This window comes from Polypterus senegalus, chromosome 14 (genome assembly GCF_016835505.1).
Source record: "Polypterus senegalus isolate Bchr_013 chromosome 14, ASM1683550v1, whole genome shotgun sequence".
Taxonomy (NCBI): Eukaryota; Metazoa; Chordata; class Cladistia; order Polypteriformes; family Polypteridae; genus Polypterus; species Polypterus senegalus.
In genome coordinates, this window is record NC_053167.1 from 123,678,170 (window position 1) to 123,694,456 (window position 16,287).

Sequence of the window (16,287 nt, forward strand, 5' to 3'; positions counted from 1 at the left end):
ACGGTTCTTGAGGCTGATCCTCCAATTAGCTGTGAACCACCCAGTCTCACTGAGATTGCACAGGTGGTGAACCAGCTGATGGGGAGGGAGGCTGCAGGGATCTGTGGTATCTGAAGTGAACCTCTCCAGGATGGTAGTAAGGCTGTCCTCCTGGCATTGCAAGCAATCTTTCCTTAATGGAAAATGGGACTTGTCGTCCCTATCTGGAAAGGGAAGGGTGATCACCTGGATTGCAGCAACTACAGGGGGATAACACTGCTCTCGGTGCCGGGTAAGGTCCTTGCTAGAGTCATCCTCAATAGGATCTGTGATCATTTGCTCACCTACCAGCGACCGGAATAGTCTGTTTTTACACCTAAGAAGTCTACCATCGACCGCATCCTGGCACTGAGAGTTCCCATGGTGCGCAAATGTGAATATTGGCAGAGTTTCTTTGCAGCATTTGTTGATTTTCGTAAAGCGTTCGACTCAGTTGATTGAGCTGCCCTGTGGAACATCCTGAGGGTTCGCGGGATCTCCTCGAGGTTGCTAGATATCATGGCTGGCCTGTACACTGGTACTGCGAGTGCTGTGCAGAGTGGAGGCAGGACCTCTGCGTTTCTCCCAGTTGATTCTGGGGTTCTTCAGAGGTGTGTTCTTACTCCTACTCTGTTCAATGCTTGTATGGACTGGGTGTTGGGCAAGGTCATGGGGTCCAGTGGCTGTGGGGCATCTGTTGGTGAAGAAAGATTCATGGATTTTGACTTTGCTGACAATGCTGTGATCTTCGCAGAGTCAATGGAGGCTCTGATTGGGGCGCTCGAGAGACTGAGTGAGGAGTCTGAGTGTCTGGGCTTGCGAGTGTCCTGGATAAAAACCAAAGATCCAGGCCTTTATTGACCTCTTGGGCACAGACATCAGCAGTGTTTCTGTCTGCGGAGAAAGTGTCAACCTCATGACATTCATGTCTCTGGTGACTCTTCCTATGAAGTCAGTAGACAGATTAGGAGAGCATGGGGGGTCATGAGGTCACTGGAAAGCGGTGTATGGCACTCCCTATATCTATGCAAAAGGATGAAGGTCCAAGTCTTTAGAGTCCTGGTGCTCCCTGTCTTGCTATATGGTTGCAAGACATGGACGTTATCCAATGACCTGAGATGAAGACTGGACTCCTTTGGTACTGTGTCTCTACAGAAAATCCTTGGGTACCGTTGGTTTGACTTTGTGTCGAATGAGGGGTTGCTCATGGAGTCCCGAATGAGGCACATAACCTGTATTTTAAAGGTAGCATCAGTTACGTCACTACAGCCATGTGGCATGTTTCCCCGAGGGTGATCCACCTTGTAAGATCCTCATTGTTGGGGACTCGAATGGCTGGACCAGGCCAAGGGGTCGCCCAAGTAACATCTGGCTGCGGCAGATAGAGGGTCATTTCCGGAGGGTGGGACTGGACTGTGTGTCTGCCTGGGGGGTTGCAAACCGGGATCCTGAGTTGTTTCGTCATGTAGTGGGTGCGGCAGCGCACTGTACCAGTGCATGCCCCCCAACTTGACTTCACGTAACTTGAATGGAGAACACACTGTGATAAGCCAACTTCAGATGCCTCAAATAAAACATTTGGATGTGGAAATGTAAAAGAAATAAAGTTTTCATTTACCTGTTTTAGCACCCCTACGCAGATTAACACGGCAGCGGTACAAAGTTTTAACGGCATTTTGAGTGCCGGGATGCTTGAAGGGCTTCCTGGAGGCCTACACATGCTCCAAGAGGCTGAGGCACAAGTTTGAGGCCATTTTTCGAGCGTGCTTACGGTTTCTGACGGCCAAGTGCGGAGGCGCACTTCCGTAACCGCTGGAGGAGAGAGGGCGAAAGTAGTATATTTAACATCAGAGGACGGGTCTGAAGGATTGAAAGCTTTGTTTTAAAGTAGCCGGCTTAATAAAAAAGGGCATTCACACGTGTGGCATAGTATAGGAGTGAATGGGGGAGAAAGTAAAATAGTACTTACTTAACAGAGGCTGAACAGGAAGTCCACAGGTCAGCAAGACAGACGAGTACGCTCATGCACGTGGGAGAGAGAACTTTTAAAAAGGCTGGACTGTACCTGAGCAGATGCGGAGGAATGGTGCGCATCCCAATGTGTCTGTTTATTGGAACTCTGTGGGAAACATAAAGGTGGATTGGATGGTCAGAAGGGCTCGGGACATAAAACCAGGGTCCGAGTGCCAGAAGTCGTCTTTTGACCAGGTCTTCAAGCTGTAGTGTAGATTGAAGTAGTAAAGAGACATACTGTGCTTTGCGCATATAGTAGGTGCTTAGTTTATTCATTTTGTTTTTTATTATTTATTTATTTTTATTTTTTGCCTGCCTTTCGTGATCAGTTTTGTAGATAGACAAAGGATGTGGAGTTTTTTTTTTGTTTTGGTCTTTTCTTCTTTTTTGATTTGGAAGCCACTATAAATATTATAATACCTGCACTAATTTTTCTTTTGGGAAGTGTCTTTGCATTTGACTTTGTAAATATTTTTTTTTGCAAGACATTTCTTTGTAAAATAGAATGGACATTGCTGGAATAAAACAGATTCCTGATTTTGAATATTTTTTTTTAGTCTGATTCTCTCTTACTCCATCCCTTGGTTGCTTGGTCTCATCTACTGACACTCCAAGTTGGGAGTTGCACAACTGGGTCCTTACCCAGGGTGTCACACCCACATCCGTTGGCATATTGTGGACAGGTCAAGAAAAGAGAGCTGACAGGTGGCTTACTCAGCATTTTCACATACACGGCAGACCCGACAATGAAAACAAATGCAGACATTAACGGCTTTACATATCAAATGGAATAAGTGGCCTTATAACTTGTTTTACTTGACTTAGACTTGTTTGTTCTTTCATACTTTACCACTGCCTCAACATTTTTGCCATGTCATGTTAGACTGCCCTTCACACCCAAGTTTGCAAAAGACAAAGGTGCACAAATAAGTATCGATATCTTTTTGCAAACCATTGAATAAAATTTGGATTTGGGTGATCCAAATAAACAGCAGCAAAGTGAAACTAGAAGTCATTAAATAGAAATATAAAGGTTTCAAAAATGTAATTCTTCATTCTTGTATGGTAAAATCAATGTCAGGAACACACATAAAGTAAAAAATTGGGCACACGGACTAGCTAGAAGAAAGACAAATCCACTAAAAGTGCATTAGTTTGCTCCAAGAGTGGCATTTGGGGGTGGCAACTGGAGCAACCGCCCCAGGCCCTGCGCCTAAGGGTGCCCCGCTTTGAGGTCCGCGTGTCCCGTTAGAGTGGATTTGTCAAGTTATTTTTTCGAGTATACTGTATATATATATATATATATATATATATATATATATATATATATATAGTGGACTTGGACCCGGACACACACAGACGGACATCTTAAATTCACCACACACTGTTTATTTACAATATTTACACAAATTAAAGTCACGTGCACACACCCCAGTGCCTCTTGCACCGATCCCCCAATTGTCCAGGCCACACAGTCCTTTGTGCCTTTCTCTCTTGACCGCCTCCCGTCCTCTCTCCAGCTCTGTCCACTTCCACCCGACATCCACTGCTGACTGGAGGGAGACGGCCCCTTAAATGGGAACCGGATGGGCTCCAGCTGCTTCCCGCAATCAGTCCTAGGTCACACCCCAGTGTGGCGGAATTGCCGACTGCGCACCCGGAAGCCGTCCGGGTGTCCCCTGTCGTCTTTCCCCCAGCACTTCCTGGTGTGGCGGAAGTGCTGGGCTCCAGGGTTCCTCAGGCACCGGGGCGTCGCCTGGCGGTGGCCACGGGTCCCTACAGGGCTGGGCTTCCAAGCCCTTTACCAGAGGCCCCCCACATAACCAGGGTGGACGTCCCCTCACAGTCTGGAGGACCACAGTATATATATATATATATATATATATATATATATATATATATATATATATATATATATATATATATATATATATATATATTCGAGATGCTTCTAAGAGGAACCCTTTTAAAATCCTTCTTCAAGGTCAAATTCCATACATGTATGTCTTTGAAAACATTCCATAGTCCACCTTCATCATCCAAAAAGGGTCACCAGTATAATCCCTTACTAAGATAGGTGTAGCCCATTAGTCGCTGGGTTGGCTTCTCCTATCTATAGAAAAAGACATTGCAGATCCAGATTAGACTACGAACATGTCATCAATGACTTTTCCAATCAGAAGGCAAAAAAAGTGGATTTTCATCTCTGAACCTGGAAACCGGTAAGAGATTTCATGATGATACCTCTATGTTTATTTTACATTTCCTGTCGAAACACTGAAACTCACATTTTATTTGTAGGCCATAAACATGTCCGAATATTAATGCAAAAAAACATATATCGCTAATGCTAACCGGCTGACATGACGTCAAAGTGAGTTATGATGACTATGACATCCTGGATATCGAGACTCCAAGTATACTTGCATTTTGGGTACTTTTCTAAAAGAGGCCCTGCTAATTTCCACATCGCATTTCGCACCCATGTCGTGGTATTGTCATGAATTATGAATTGCACCTTTTTAATAGATTATATCGTTATATTTTGATGTCCGTATTTTATCTTGTAAAGATTTAGCTGAATACTGTAATGAGATAATCCAGTGTATGTTAACATTATTTTTATAAAATTTGCAAGCAAATTTATACAGTCCACACATACCGGTAACAGCGTTTGACATAACCGGCCCCGTATGGGGTTGGCCAGCCCTAGGTCCTGCACACCCCTAAGGCTGAATCTGGTCTGTTCATCCATCATTAATTATCAAAGCCAAAAAAGGTCATCTTTTACTTTTTAAAGCCTGCTTTGACGTTATCATCTTTTCATCTGTTTGTTTTGCTGCTCCTGGGTGGCACGGTGGCACAGTGGTAGCGCTGCTGCCTCGCAGTTAGGAGACCTGGGTTTGCTTCCCGGGTCCTCACTGTGTGGAGTTTGTATGTTCTCCCCATGTCTGCATGGGTTTCTTCTGGGAGCTCTGGTTTCCTCCCACAGTCCAAAGACATGCAGGTTAGGTGGAATGGTAATTCTAAAGTGGCCCTAGTGTGTGTTTGTGTGTGTCCTGCGGTGGGCTGGCACCCTGCCCGGGATTGGTTCCTGCCCTGCATTGGCTAGGATTGGCTCCAGCAAACCCTGTGTTCGGATTCAGCGGGTTGGAAAATGGATGGATAATTCTGTGCCCCTTTATTCTAGTTTTAAGTGTATCTCTAATAACATTTACCGCAAAAAATATACAAAAGGGTGATAAAGTACAGGCAGCGCTGTGCATTGCATTGCATTTCACTGTAATTTTATGATTTACTTACCACTAATACAATATCCATCAAGTGTTTTCAACATAATAGGCTACTTTAACAGATTGTCAGCTCTGCCACCTTCCCCAATCCTTTCCCTTTTGTTTCTGTACTCACTCCTAACACAAATGCAGCTACTGATTAGACGCTAATTAAAGACTGCACCCACGGCACCCAGGTGAATCCCAAATTATTATCAGTACAGGGAAAGCCTCCCTAGTACAGCACCGCTTTCTATATGGTAGATGTCTTACCTGAATTGCTGGCTTAATTAGTATGTGTATTGTGCATTAGAACAACTGGCTTGATTTATTATTATTGCTGTGTGAAATGTGGGCTTTCAGATGGCTTAACACTTGGTTCTCCGTGTTGTACAAAATAAAGACAAATAATTAAAGCTCATCTGTAAAACTTCAGTGAAGCACAGTAGCACTGTGATTAGCACTGCTGCTTCAAATATCCAGCACACTGAGTGTGAATCCCAAGCCTAGTTGGCGTCGGTGTGGATGTTCGGTTTGCATGTTCTCCCTGTTATCTGCATTGGCTTTCCTCCCACACAATGATGTGCATGATTAGGCTAACATAAATCTCTAAAGTGGCCCAGTATGAGCAAGAGTGGGCCTTGTGATGTATTGGCAAGCTGTTCAGGGCTCTTTCTTGCTCCAGGGAGAAGCTGTAGACCTACTTATGTTGAATTACATTGAGCAGGTCTGAGAAAAGTATAGAGAGTTCAGAAAGTATTCAGACCCCTTCACTTTCTGTACACACAATTTAATTTTTGAAGGATACATTTTCTATTTTTGCCTATCAATCTACACTCAGTAACCCATAATGACAAAGTGAAAGCATGTTTCTAGAGAGGTTTGAAAATGTATTAAAAATCAAAAACTGAAATCTTTCTTTTATATAAGTGTATGTATTTCTTATGGCACTCCAAATTGTGGTCACTTACGTCTAGTACTTGATTGGAGTCCACCTGTGGGAAACTGAATTGATTGCATGTCGTTTAAGAAGAAGCACACCTTAGTAAATAAGGCCCCACAATTCACAATGCATAGCAGGAGAAAAAACAAGCCATGTAGTCCAAGGAACTCTCTGTAGAACTGTGACGATGTGGGTTTGGCTCCACGCTCCCATCGCTATTCGGGAGCCCTTCAACCCAACACCGTCGGTAATGTCATCAATGAGCTAGTCAGTGGAGGCAATTACAATCGAGCAAGGGGATGGTATAAAAAAGTGCATAGTGCTTTGATTAAAAAGACAATCCAAAAAAACAAAGTGTTCAATAAATAGTGCAGTTCAGTTCATTCAAAGTTCAAATGAATAAATAATCCCATAAAAGAAATGTGGAGGTTGAAAAAACAATAAATAGAAAATCTTCTTAAAGCAATGAGGTTAAAACTTTCATCAGGAAACAGTATTTGAAATCGATAACAAGCCCGGTGTCTTTCACTCCAGCGTCTATCCTGCTTCATCCATCTGGGCCCCGCAACAAGGGAGATGCTCTCTCTCTGCAGCTGACCTTTGTGGCTGCCTCTGCTACTACTGCTCTTGTCAGTCGCCTTCCCGATCCTTGGTTCCGGTCGGCTCCCCCTGACAGTGACTTGGGAATTCCACTGCGACCAAAGCTCTCGCACAGGGAACACCACGTCTCAAATCTCGACTCCCGCTACCTTCTGCGGAAGGGACTCTTTTTACAGTTGGGAATCCTGCCAAACCGAGTGAATGGGCAAGAAGGGCTTTGGTCAGGCAGGTGACCAAAAACCCAATGGTCACTCTACCAGAGCTTTAGACATCCTCTCCTAAGATGTGAGAACTGGTCAGAAGGACAACCATCTCTGCAGTATTCCACCAATCAGTCTTTTAAATTATGATAAACACAGATTGAAGAAGTACAGATTAATCAAGTCAAATGATTAACATAACAGTAATCCACCTTAATAAAAGGTTGAATGTCTGAGTATCTGTGTGTCCATATGGTTGCTGTGCGTCTGTTACATGCCATTTGGTATGGGATTTGTAAAAGCGGTGCTAATGTTTGTCACGTGCCATCTGTTGGAATGAAAAATGCAATGCATTTTGTTACTACATGAATTATAAAATGGTGCCCTGCAAACATTAACGGTTAATACGTCCAAGAGAGAGGAACTGCCGGACAACCAAAAATCAGCTTATCTACATTAATGAAGGAAAAGATGTCTGTGAAACTGTGTGTCCATCCATTTGCTAGGGTTAGAAAGAAAAATTAAAGCATGTAGAAGAAGGGTAAAAAAATTAAAAATCATGATTAAAGTACCAAATAAGGGTATAAAAGTAAGAAAGCTGATCTTATTGGCCTATTCCGTTGTCTGAGATTACACACCAGCAACTGTAGTGTGTAGTTTGGTAGAGTGGCTAGAAGAAAGTCAATCTCGAGTAACAGGAATATGACAGTTTGAAGGACTCTGATTGCAGAGTCTCCGGTCTGATGAGTGTGGAAGCTGGCCCTGACACAGACAGGCAGACACGTTCATGTCACCCAACACACGTTTTATTACCATCATCTATTATATGCCACACAACCCCAAAGTCCCCAAAGTCCTGGCCACAACATAACAATGCCTTCTCCCTCTTCAGGCCACCTCCTGGTCTTCTCTCGACCTCGTCCGTCTTCCACCCGACTCAAGTCATCATATGAAGGGAGGCGGCCTCTTTTATAATCACCCGGATGTGCGCCAGGTGTGTCCTGGCAATCTTCCACCGACACGCCCCAGTGTGGTGGAAGTGCCGGCTGCATCCCCAGAAGCACTCCGGGTGTCCCTGCTCCTCTTTCCCCCAGCACTTCCGGGTGTGGCAGAAGTGCTGAGGTCCAGGGCTTCAAAGGTATAGGGGCGCCACCCCGGCAGTGACCACGGGCCCCTAAAGGGCTGAGCTTCAAAGTTCTTTACCCATGGACCCCAAAGATACCAGGTCGGTCGCCCCCACATGGTCTGGGGAAGGTGTAAGCCCTCCTCCGGTCCTCCTGGGCATCCCAGCCGGGTCGCCCCTCCAGCCATCTCCGACATGAGACATAAAATAAACTTTTTAGTCAGAGCTCCAAGTACCGACCAGGTACTATTTGTCATCTGTTTAAGACCATTGCTTTGGTGAAGCTTAGTGGTGGTAACATTATGCTATGGGGGTACTACTCCGTGGCAAGGACAGGGTGACTGCTCAGAATTGAGGGAAGCATGAAGGCAGCCAAATACAGAGAAGTCTTTCAAGAAAACCTGCCACAGATTGCATGCAACTTAAGATTGTGTTGGCGGTTCACCTTTCTGCAGGACAATGACCCGAAGTATACAGGCAAGGCGACACTGAAGTGAGTTCACAAGAAGTCTCACACTGTCCTTGTGTGGCCCAGCCAAAGCCCAAACTTAACCCTCATAACAGATGTGTGAAGAGACTTAAAGATGGCAGTTTACAGAGTCTGCCTATCCAATCTAATGGAGCCTGAGGGGATCTGCCAGGAAGAATGGGATAAACTGCACAAATTCAGATATGCAAAGCTTATAGAGACTTACCCAAGAAGACTCAAACCTGGAATTGTTGCCAAAGGAGCTGAACAAAGTACTGAATTAAGGGTCTTGAGCACTTGCATAAAGTTTAGATTTCAGTTTTTGATTTTTTAATAATTTGAAAACCTTTATGAAAACAAGTTTCCACTTTGTCATTATAGGTTATTGAGGCTAGATTAATGCAGAAAAACAACAAAATGCACAAAAACAAATGTATCCATTTCAAATGAAATTTGCAACAGAATAAAGTGTGCAGAAAGTGAAGGGGTCTGAATCCATTGTATGGCAATAAACCTTCAAGTTTCTTTTTGAGGTATTTCTCACACATATCTAACACAAGCGTACACTGCCACCAAACAAAGTGTTCTCCTTTAAGGCAGTAATGCCTCTACTGTAGGAATACGAATCAAACCATCAGCAGAAGTCTATAATCTTGCTAAAGCAATGACATTATCAAAATAAGCAGTCTCTTAATTGTTGTGTGTTTTTTAATAGAAGAGGGGGAAGAATAATCAGACAATTATTGCGAAGAAAATAGCACTTCCTTAAATCTTGAAAGTAAGTGGGCAAAGGTTAGGCTAAAAAATAGCTTTTTAATGGAACAGGAAAAAAAGGTGGAATGTGCACAGCATTAGTGAGTTGTTGGACGCACAGTCTGCCTGCACAGCATGATCAGCATGCCGGCTTCGTTACTCCTGCTTAAAACTTTTTAAATTAGTACTTTGGGGAAAGTGAATTTGTATCCTGCTGAGGCTTTTAGCAGCATGCATATCTTAATTATGACAATGTCCTAGATTTATGAGTGAAGGCATCAAATATTGATAAAATAATATCTCTTGCTGTCTTGCTTGGTTTTACAATATTGGAGTGAAATATTTTTACAAGCAGATAAATTTTAATGTGGTGATGAACTGAGCGAATGGCTGCATTATGCTCATTTAAAGTGAAAATGTGATCTTATTTAATTTTAAAGTGACAAGTGATCTTATTTAAGGAATATATTACATGCATAGATGTAGATCACCTTTAATACATTTTTAAAGTGTGACAGGCATGAACTACGTTTCTTTGAGGATCGCCGGTTAGAATGTTTTCCAGTAAAAATATCAAGTCCAGTCATGTTATAATTGAATTATGAACAATTAACAACAATACTAGAAAAAAAAAAAAACAGGAGTGTTCTCCTCTCGACTTTCTCGTATACTCAGATATGGGGATAGATATTTGAGGAGTAAACTGCAACACAAAGATTATAGTTTTATATTATGTACATTAAAGAACCATCAACAACAAATCAAATCAAATTAATAATATATTGAATAATTATAATTAAAGGAAAGTTGAATAAATCGGACTCTGCAGCTGCATGAATAAAAGGTAAAATACCATTTCCAGTTAGCGGAAATTGTCCAAAAGTTGATAGTGTACTTGAGTTATCGTGTTTACACACACACACACACACACACACACACACACACACACACAGACACACAGACATAATTCAAAAAATGGTATTTTCGGACTCAGGGGCGTCTAAAACGTCAAGGTTCCTCAAAAGCTCAAAATCAAAGTTTTGGATGATTCCATTACAGTAATCCCTCGCTATATCGCGCTTCGACTTTCGCGGCTTCACTCTATCGCGGATTTTAAATGTAAGCACATCTAAATATATATCACGGATTTTTCGCTGGTTCGCCGCTTTCTGCGGACAATGGGTCTTTTAATTTAAGTTACATGCTTCCTCAGTTTGATTGCCCAGTTGATTTCATACAAGGGACGCTATTGGCGGATGGCTTAGAAGCTACCCAATCAGAGCATGTATTACATATTAACTAAACTCCTCAATGCTAAAAGATATGCTTCCCGCGCGGTGCTTGTTTTGTTTGCTTCTCTCTGTCTCTCATTCTCTCTGCCTGACGGAGGGGGTGTGAGCAAAGGGGGCTGTTTACACAGTGGCTGTTTGCCTAGAAGATAGGACGCTCCTCTACAAAATGCCGCTTTATTGCGGTGCTTCTGTATACTTAAAAGCACGTATTGATTTTTTGATTGTTTGCTTTTCTTAGCCAGCGTTCTCTCTGACATTATCTGCTCTTCACGGTGCTCCTTTGAAGATAAGATATGTTTGCATTCTTTTAATTGTGAGAAAGAACTGCCATCTCTGTCTTGTAATGAAGCACAGTTTAAACGTTTGACTAAAGGGTGTTATTTCATGTCTAGAGGGCTCTAATAATGTTAACAGTGTGGGAGAGTTTATAAGAGCTTAAAATATATAAAAATAACCATACAAACATATGGTTTCTACTTCGCGGAAATTCATTTATCGCGGCAGAGTCTGGAACGGATTAACCGCGATAAACGAGGGTTGACTGTACTTTCCCTACGAGAAAGTAAATTATACTCTTGGAGGTCTAAAGCAGCAAGATTCATCAAAATCTCGAGGTTGAATTTTTGGACAATTACAATACTTTACCTACACTTTGCATACGAGAAAATAATAAACCTCTGGAGGTCCACTGGCAGTTATAACAGATATAGTTGCAGTTCTGACAACCTAGGCTGGACATTTAACATACGTCTACTGTGAGGCAAATCATTTCCTTCTATTGTTGAATTCCAAGGCTCCCAATATAGTAGTTACTGTATTATAATAAGTATTCACCTGCTGGACATTTTTATTTTTTATTATTATACTAGGGGGTTTCCCCCACTCGCTTCGCTCCGCCCACGTTGTGAACAGGGGGTTGAATGCACCCCAGGGAGACACGGTCATTCCTCTGAAAACCCCTCTTAAATGGTCATACAATGGGAAACATATACATTTTTTTTACCTCCTCTTTGCTTGATCAGCTGCTGGCTTGCTGCTGCTGCTGTGTCACGTGATCTGCTTCTTGTACGGCGCTTCGAACATTTAAAAGCCTGTACAGCAGCTGTCCTACTCTTTGTCTTTTATTTCTAGCCCTGGTCGTGGTTAAATCTTTTGGCATAAATTCCTGTCTCGTGGGACATGAGTTCTTGATATTTTTAAGTTTATAATTTAATAACACAATAAAAATTTGAAAATCTAACAACATCACATTAAAGTTTGACAAATTCTGAAAAGAATGACATCAGACATATACAGGGGGTCCTCAGGTTACAACGTCTCGACATACAACGTTTCAAGTTTACAATGCTCACTCCCATAAAAACTTAAAAAAATTGAGACATGAGAAGGAATAAAGGTAAGGATTTTTTTACACTCATTTTTTCTGTTACTGCAGTACAGTATATTTATGTCCTTTTCCTTTTTCTGAGGCTTAGATTTTGTGTTTTAATCTTCTAGATTATGATTTTGCAAATGTGTGAAGATAGGTAAGTGACTTAGGCTAGAGTGTGTTTCAGCTTACACCAAAATTCGGGTTACATCACTGTTGTAGGGACAGAACTGTGTCGTAACCCAAGAACAACCTGTATATGTAGGTTTTAAAATAAGCTGATTTAAAACGTGATGAAAAACAAAAAAACGTCACCGTTGCACTTTTAGGCTTAGGATTTTATACAGTTAAGTCCATAAATATTTGGACAGAGACAATTTCTAATTTCTAATTTTGGTTCTGTATATTACCACAATGAATTTTAAATGAAACATCTCAGATGCAGTTGAAGTGAAGACTTTAAGCTTTAATTCAGTGGGTTGAACAAAACGATTGCATAAAAATGTGAGGCAACTAAAGCATTTTTTAACACAATCCCTTCATTTCAAGGGCTCAAAAGTAATTGGACAATTGACTCAAAGGCTATTTCATGGGCAGGTGTGTTCAAGTCTGTCGTTATGTCATTATCAATTAAGCAGATAAAAGGCCTGGAGTTGATTTGAGGTGTGGTGCTTGCATGTGGAAGATTTTGCTGTGAACAGACAACATGCGGTCAAAGGAGCTCTCCATGCAGGTGAAAGAAGCCATCCTTAAGCTGCGAAAACAGAAAAAACCCATCAGAGAAATTGCTACAATATTACGAGTGGCAAAATCTACAGTTTGGTACATCCTGAGAAAGAAAGCAAGCACTGGTGAACTCAGCAACGCAAAAGACCTGGACGTCCACGGAAGACAACAGTGGTGGATGATTGCAGAATCATTTCCATGGTGAAGAGAAACCCCTTCACAACAGCCAACCAAGTGAACAACACTCTCCAGGGGGTTGGCGTATTGATATCCAAGTCTACCATAAAGAGAAGACTGCATGAAAGTAAATACAGAGGGTGCACTGCGAGGTGCAAACCACTCATAAACCTCAAGAATAGAAAGGCTAGATTGGACTTTGCTAAAGAACATCTAAAAAAGCCAGCACAGTTCTGGAAAAACATTCTTTGGACAGATGAAACCAAGATCAACCTCTACCAGAATGATGGCAAGAAAAAGGTATGGAGAAGGCATGGAACAGCTCATTATCCAAAGCATACCACATCATCTGTAAAACACGGTGGAGGCAGTGTGATGGCTTGGACGTGCATGGCTGCCAGTGGCACTGGGACACTAGTGTTTATTGATGATGTGACACAGGACAGAAGCAGCCAAATGAATTCTGAGGTGTTCAGAGACATACTGTCTGCTCAAATCCAGCTAAATGATGTCAAATTGATTGGGCTGTGTTTCATGATACAGATGGACAATGACCCAAAACATACAGCCAAAGCGACCCAGGAGTTTATTAAAGCAAAGAAGTGGAAAATTCTTGAATGGCCAAGTCAGTAACCTGATCTTAACCCAAATGAGCATTCATTTCACTTGTTGAAGACTAAACTTCGGACAGAAAGGCTCACAAACAAACAGCAACTGAAAGCTGCTGCAGTAAAGGCCTGGCAGAGCATTAAAAAGGAGGAAACCCAGCATCTGGTGATGTCCATGAGTTCAAGACTTCAGGCTGGCATTGCCAGCAAAGGGTTTTCAACCAAGTATTAGAAATGAACATTTTATTTCCAGTTACTTAATTTGTCCAATTACTTTTGAGCCCCTGAAATGAAGGGATTGTGTTAAATAAATGCTTTAGTTGCCTCACATTTTTATGCAATCTTTTTGTTCAACCCACTGAATTAAAGCTGAAAGTCTGCACTTCAACTTCATCTGAGTTGTTTCATTTAAAATTCATTGTGGTAATGTACAGAACCAAAATGAGAAAAAAGTTGTCTCTGTCCAAATATTTATAGACCTAACTGTATATATAGAGAGTAGACAACATTGAATAACAGTGAATTTATTTGGCTTTTTTGAGACTGATAAAAATCTAATCAAATCAATAAAATTAAAAAATATATATATTTAATGTCATAGAGAATATACATCTCTTCCAAGTGGTCTAAACTAATTACAAATATAAGACATACAGTAAATGACCTCATTTACTGAGTACTAAATATTCAACCCCTTTAATGTGACACCCTAAATCATTACTGGAGCAGCCAATTAGCTTTAGAAGTCACATCAGTACTTCAGTGAAGATCACCTGTCTTGGGTTTCAGTTGATTGCAGTCTTAACCTACCTGTAAGTAGAAGGGCCAACATGTGGTGATGAAGTATGATGGACTAGCTTACACAATGAAGGCAAAAGAACACTCTGAGCAACTCAGTGAAAAGATGATTGAACAGCACAAGTCAGAGGATGGAGACAAGAAAATCTCCCAGTCAGTGAATATCCAGTTAATTCAATCATGAAGAAATGGGAAGAGTATAGCAACAGCTGGAAATCTGCTTGAGCAGGCCATACCCAAAAACTCAGTTATCATGATGGAGACAAGTGAAGATGCCAAGAGACCTGTGAGAAGTGTAAAGGTGTAACAAGCAACAGTGGCTAAGAATGTAGAGACTGTGCAGACACAATCGTTGGGCCCAGGTGCTTCACCACTCTCAGCTTTTAAAAAGAGATGAAATTCACATGACATCTTGGTATGGAAGGCACATGGGGGACTCTGAAGTCAGCTGGAAGAAGGTTCTGTGGCATGATGAGATCTAAATTGAGCTTTTATCCATTAGACTAAATGGCTTGTTAGCCAAACACTGGATGTTGTCCAACGCACACTATCCTCACCATGAAACTTGGTAGTGACACCATCAGGCTCTGGGGATGCTTCTCTGCAGCAGGCATTGGAAGGCTTGTGAGGGTAAAATGGAGGCAGAAAAATACAAGAAATCTCCTGTAGTAAAACCTGATGCAGTCTGTAAGTGTAAGAGGCAGTCTTAGCATGTTAATGTTTAATGTTAAATTCATATAGTGTTTGCTTAATTTCTATAGAATGTTAGTTTCTCATAGCTACCTAAAATATGGTATAGACTTTTACCCCCAGTAAGCTAACATGAACTTTCTTTGCTAAATCTGTAGAACAAAGTGTTAATTAAGCCAGTGAGGAAATAGTCTTGCTGCTTGCATGGTCTATTAGTTATGTTGTGAGCAGGGGGGCTGAACGTACCCCTAGAAGACACAGACGCTCCTAAAAAAAAACCCTCTTAAATATTGGATAGGCTATCTTCACATTGCTCCCTTACTTGCTGGGCTTACTTGTGGCTGCTTTGTCGCGTGATATGTTTCTCGCATGGCGGTACGCGTACTTAAAAGCATGAACAGCACCTGTCCTTTTTGCTGATTGCTTTGTTTCTCTCTCCTCCCCCAGACATCCTCTGCTCCTACTGGGGGGTCCCGCTCCTGATGTGCTCCCCTATGATGTTTGTCTATTCTTTTAATTGAGAACTAGCTGCATACTGAGCTTTTTTTACTTCTGAAAGAGACATGTTTGTGTGAAGTGTTTGAATAAAGTTCCTGTCTCTACAATCTCCTGTGTTTCTGTGCAATTCTGTGACCCAAGTGTGACAATGTTTTCAAATTGGAGATGGCATACAGTTTACTGACTGTGTTTAACATGTTTAACTTGCTTAACATGCCTCAAATACAACTGTATGACCAAACTGAGAGAAATAAAACAAGAATTAAGCCTTCAACAGAATTTTCCTTTTCTTTAACACCAATTTTTCTCCAAATTTTTGTGTGAACTGTTTTGCTTTGAAATTATACTAAAACTTTATTTTGTCTGTGGAATTATTTGGAAGATCTGTCACACTATAGCTAGAATCATCCTATGGAGTGAACTAAAGGCCTCAGAACTTTGATAATTTTGGAGACAGCTACAGCAAGAAACCTGCTGCTTAAGAAAAGATTTATTTTCCAGAAGGATAACGACTCTTAAGTATAAAGCCAAAGCTACACTAAATAGCAATGTTAATGTCCTAGAGTGGCCAAGTCAGAGTCCAGTTCTCAATTCAACTGAGAATTTGTGGATGGACTTGAAAAAGGCTGTCCACTCGTAATCTCCATGCAACGTGACAGAGCTTGAGAAGTGTGGCAAGGGAGCCCTAGATTACATAATTTGCTTTGCTGGTCTTTAAAGCCACCATTTTTCATCTAT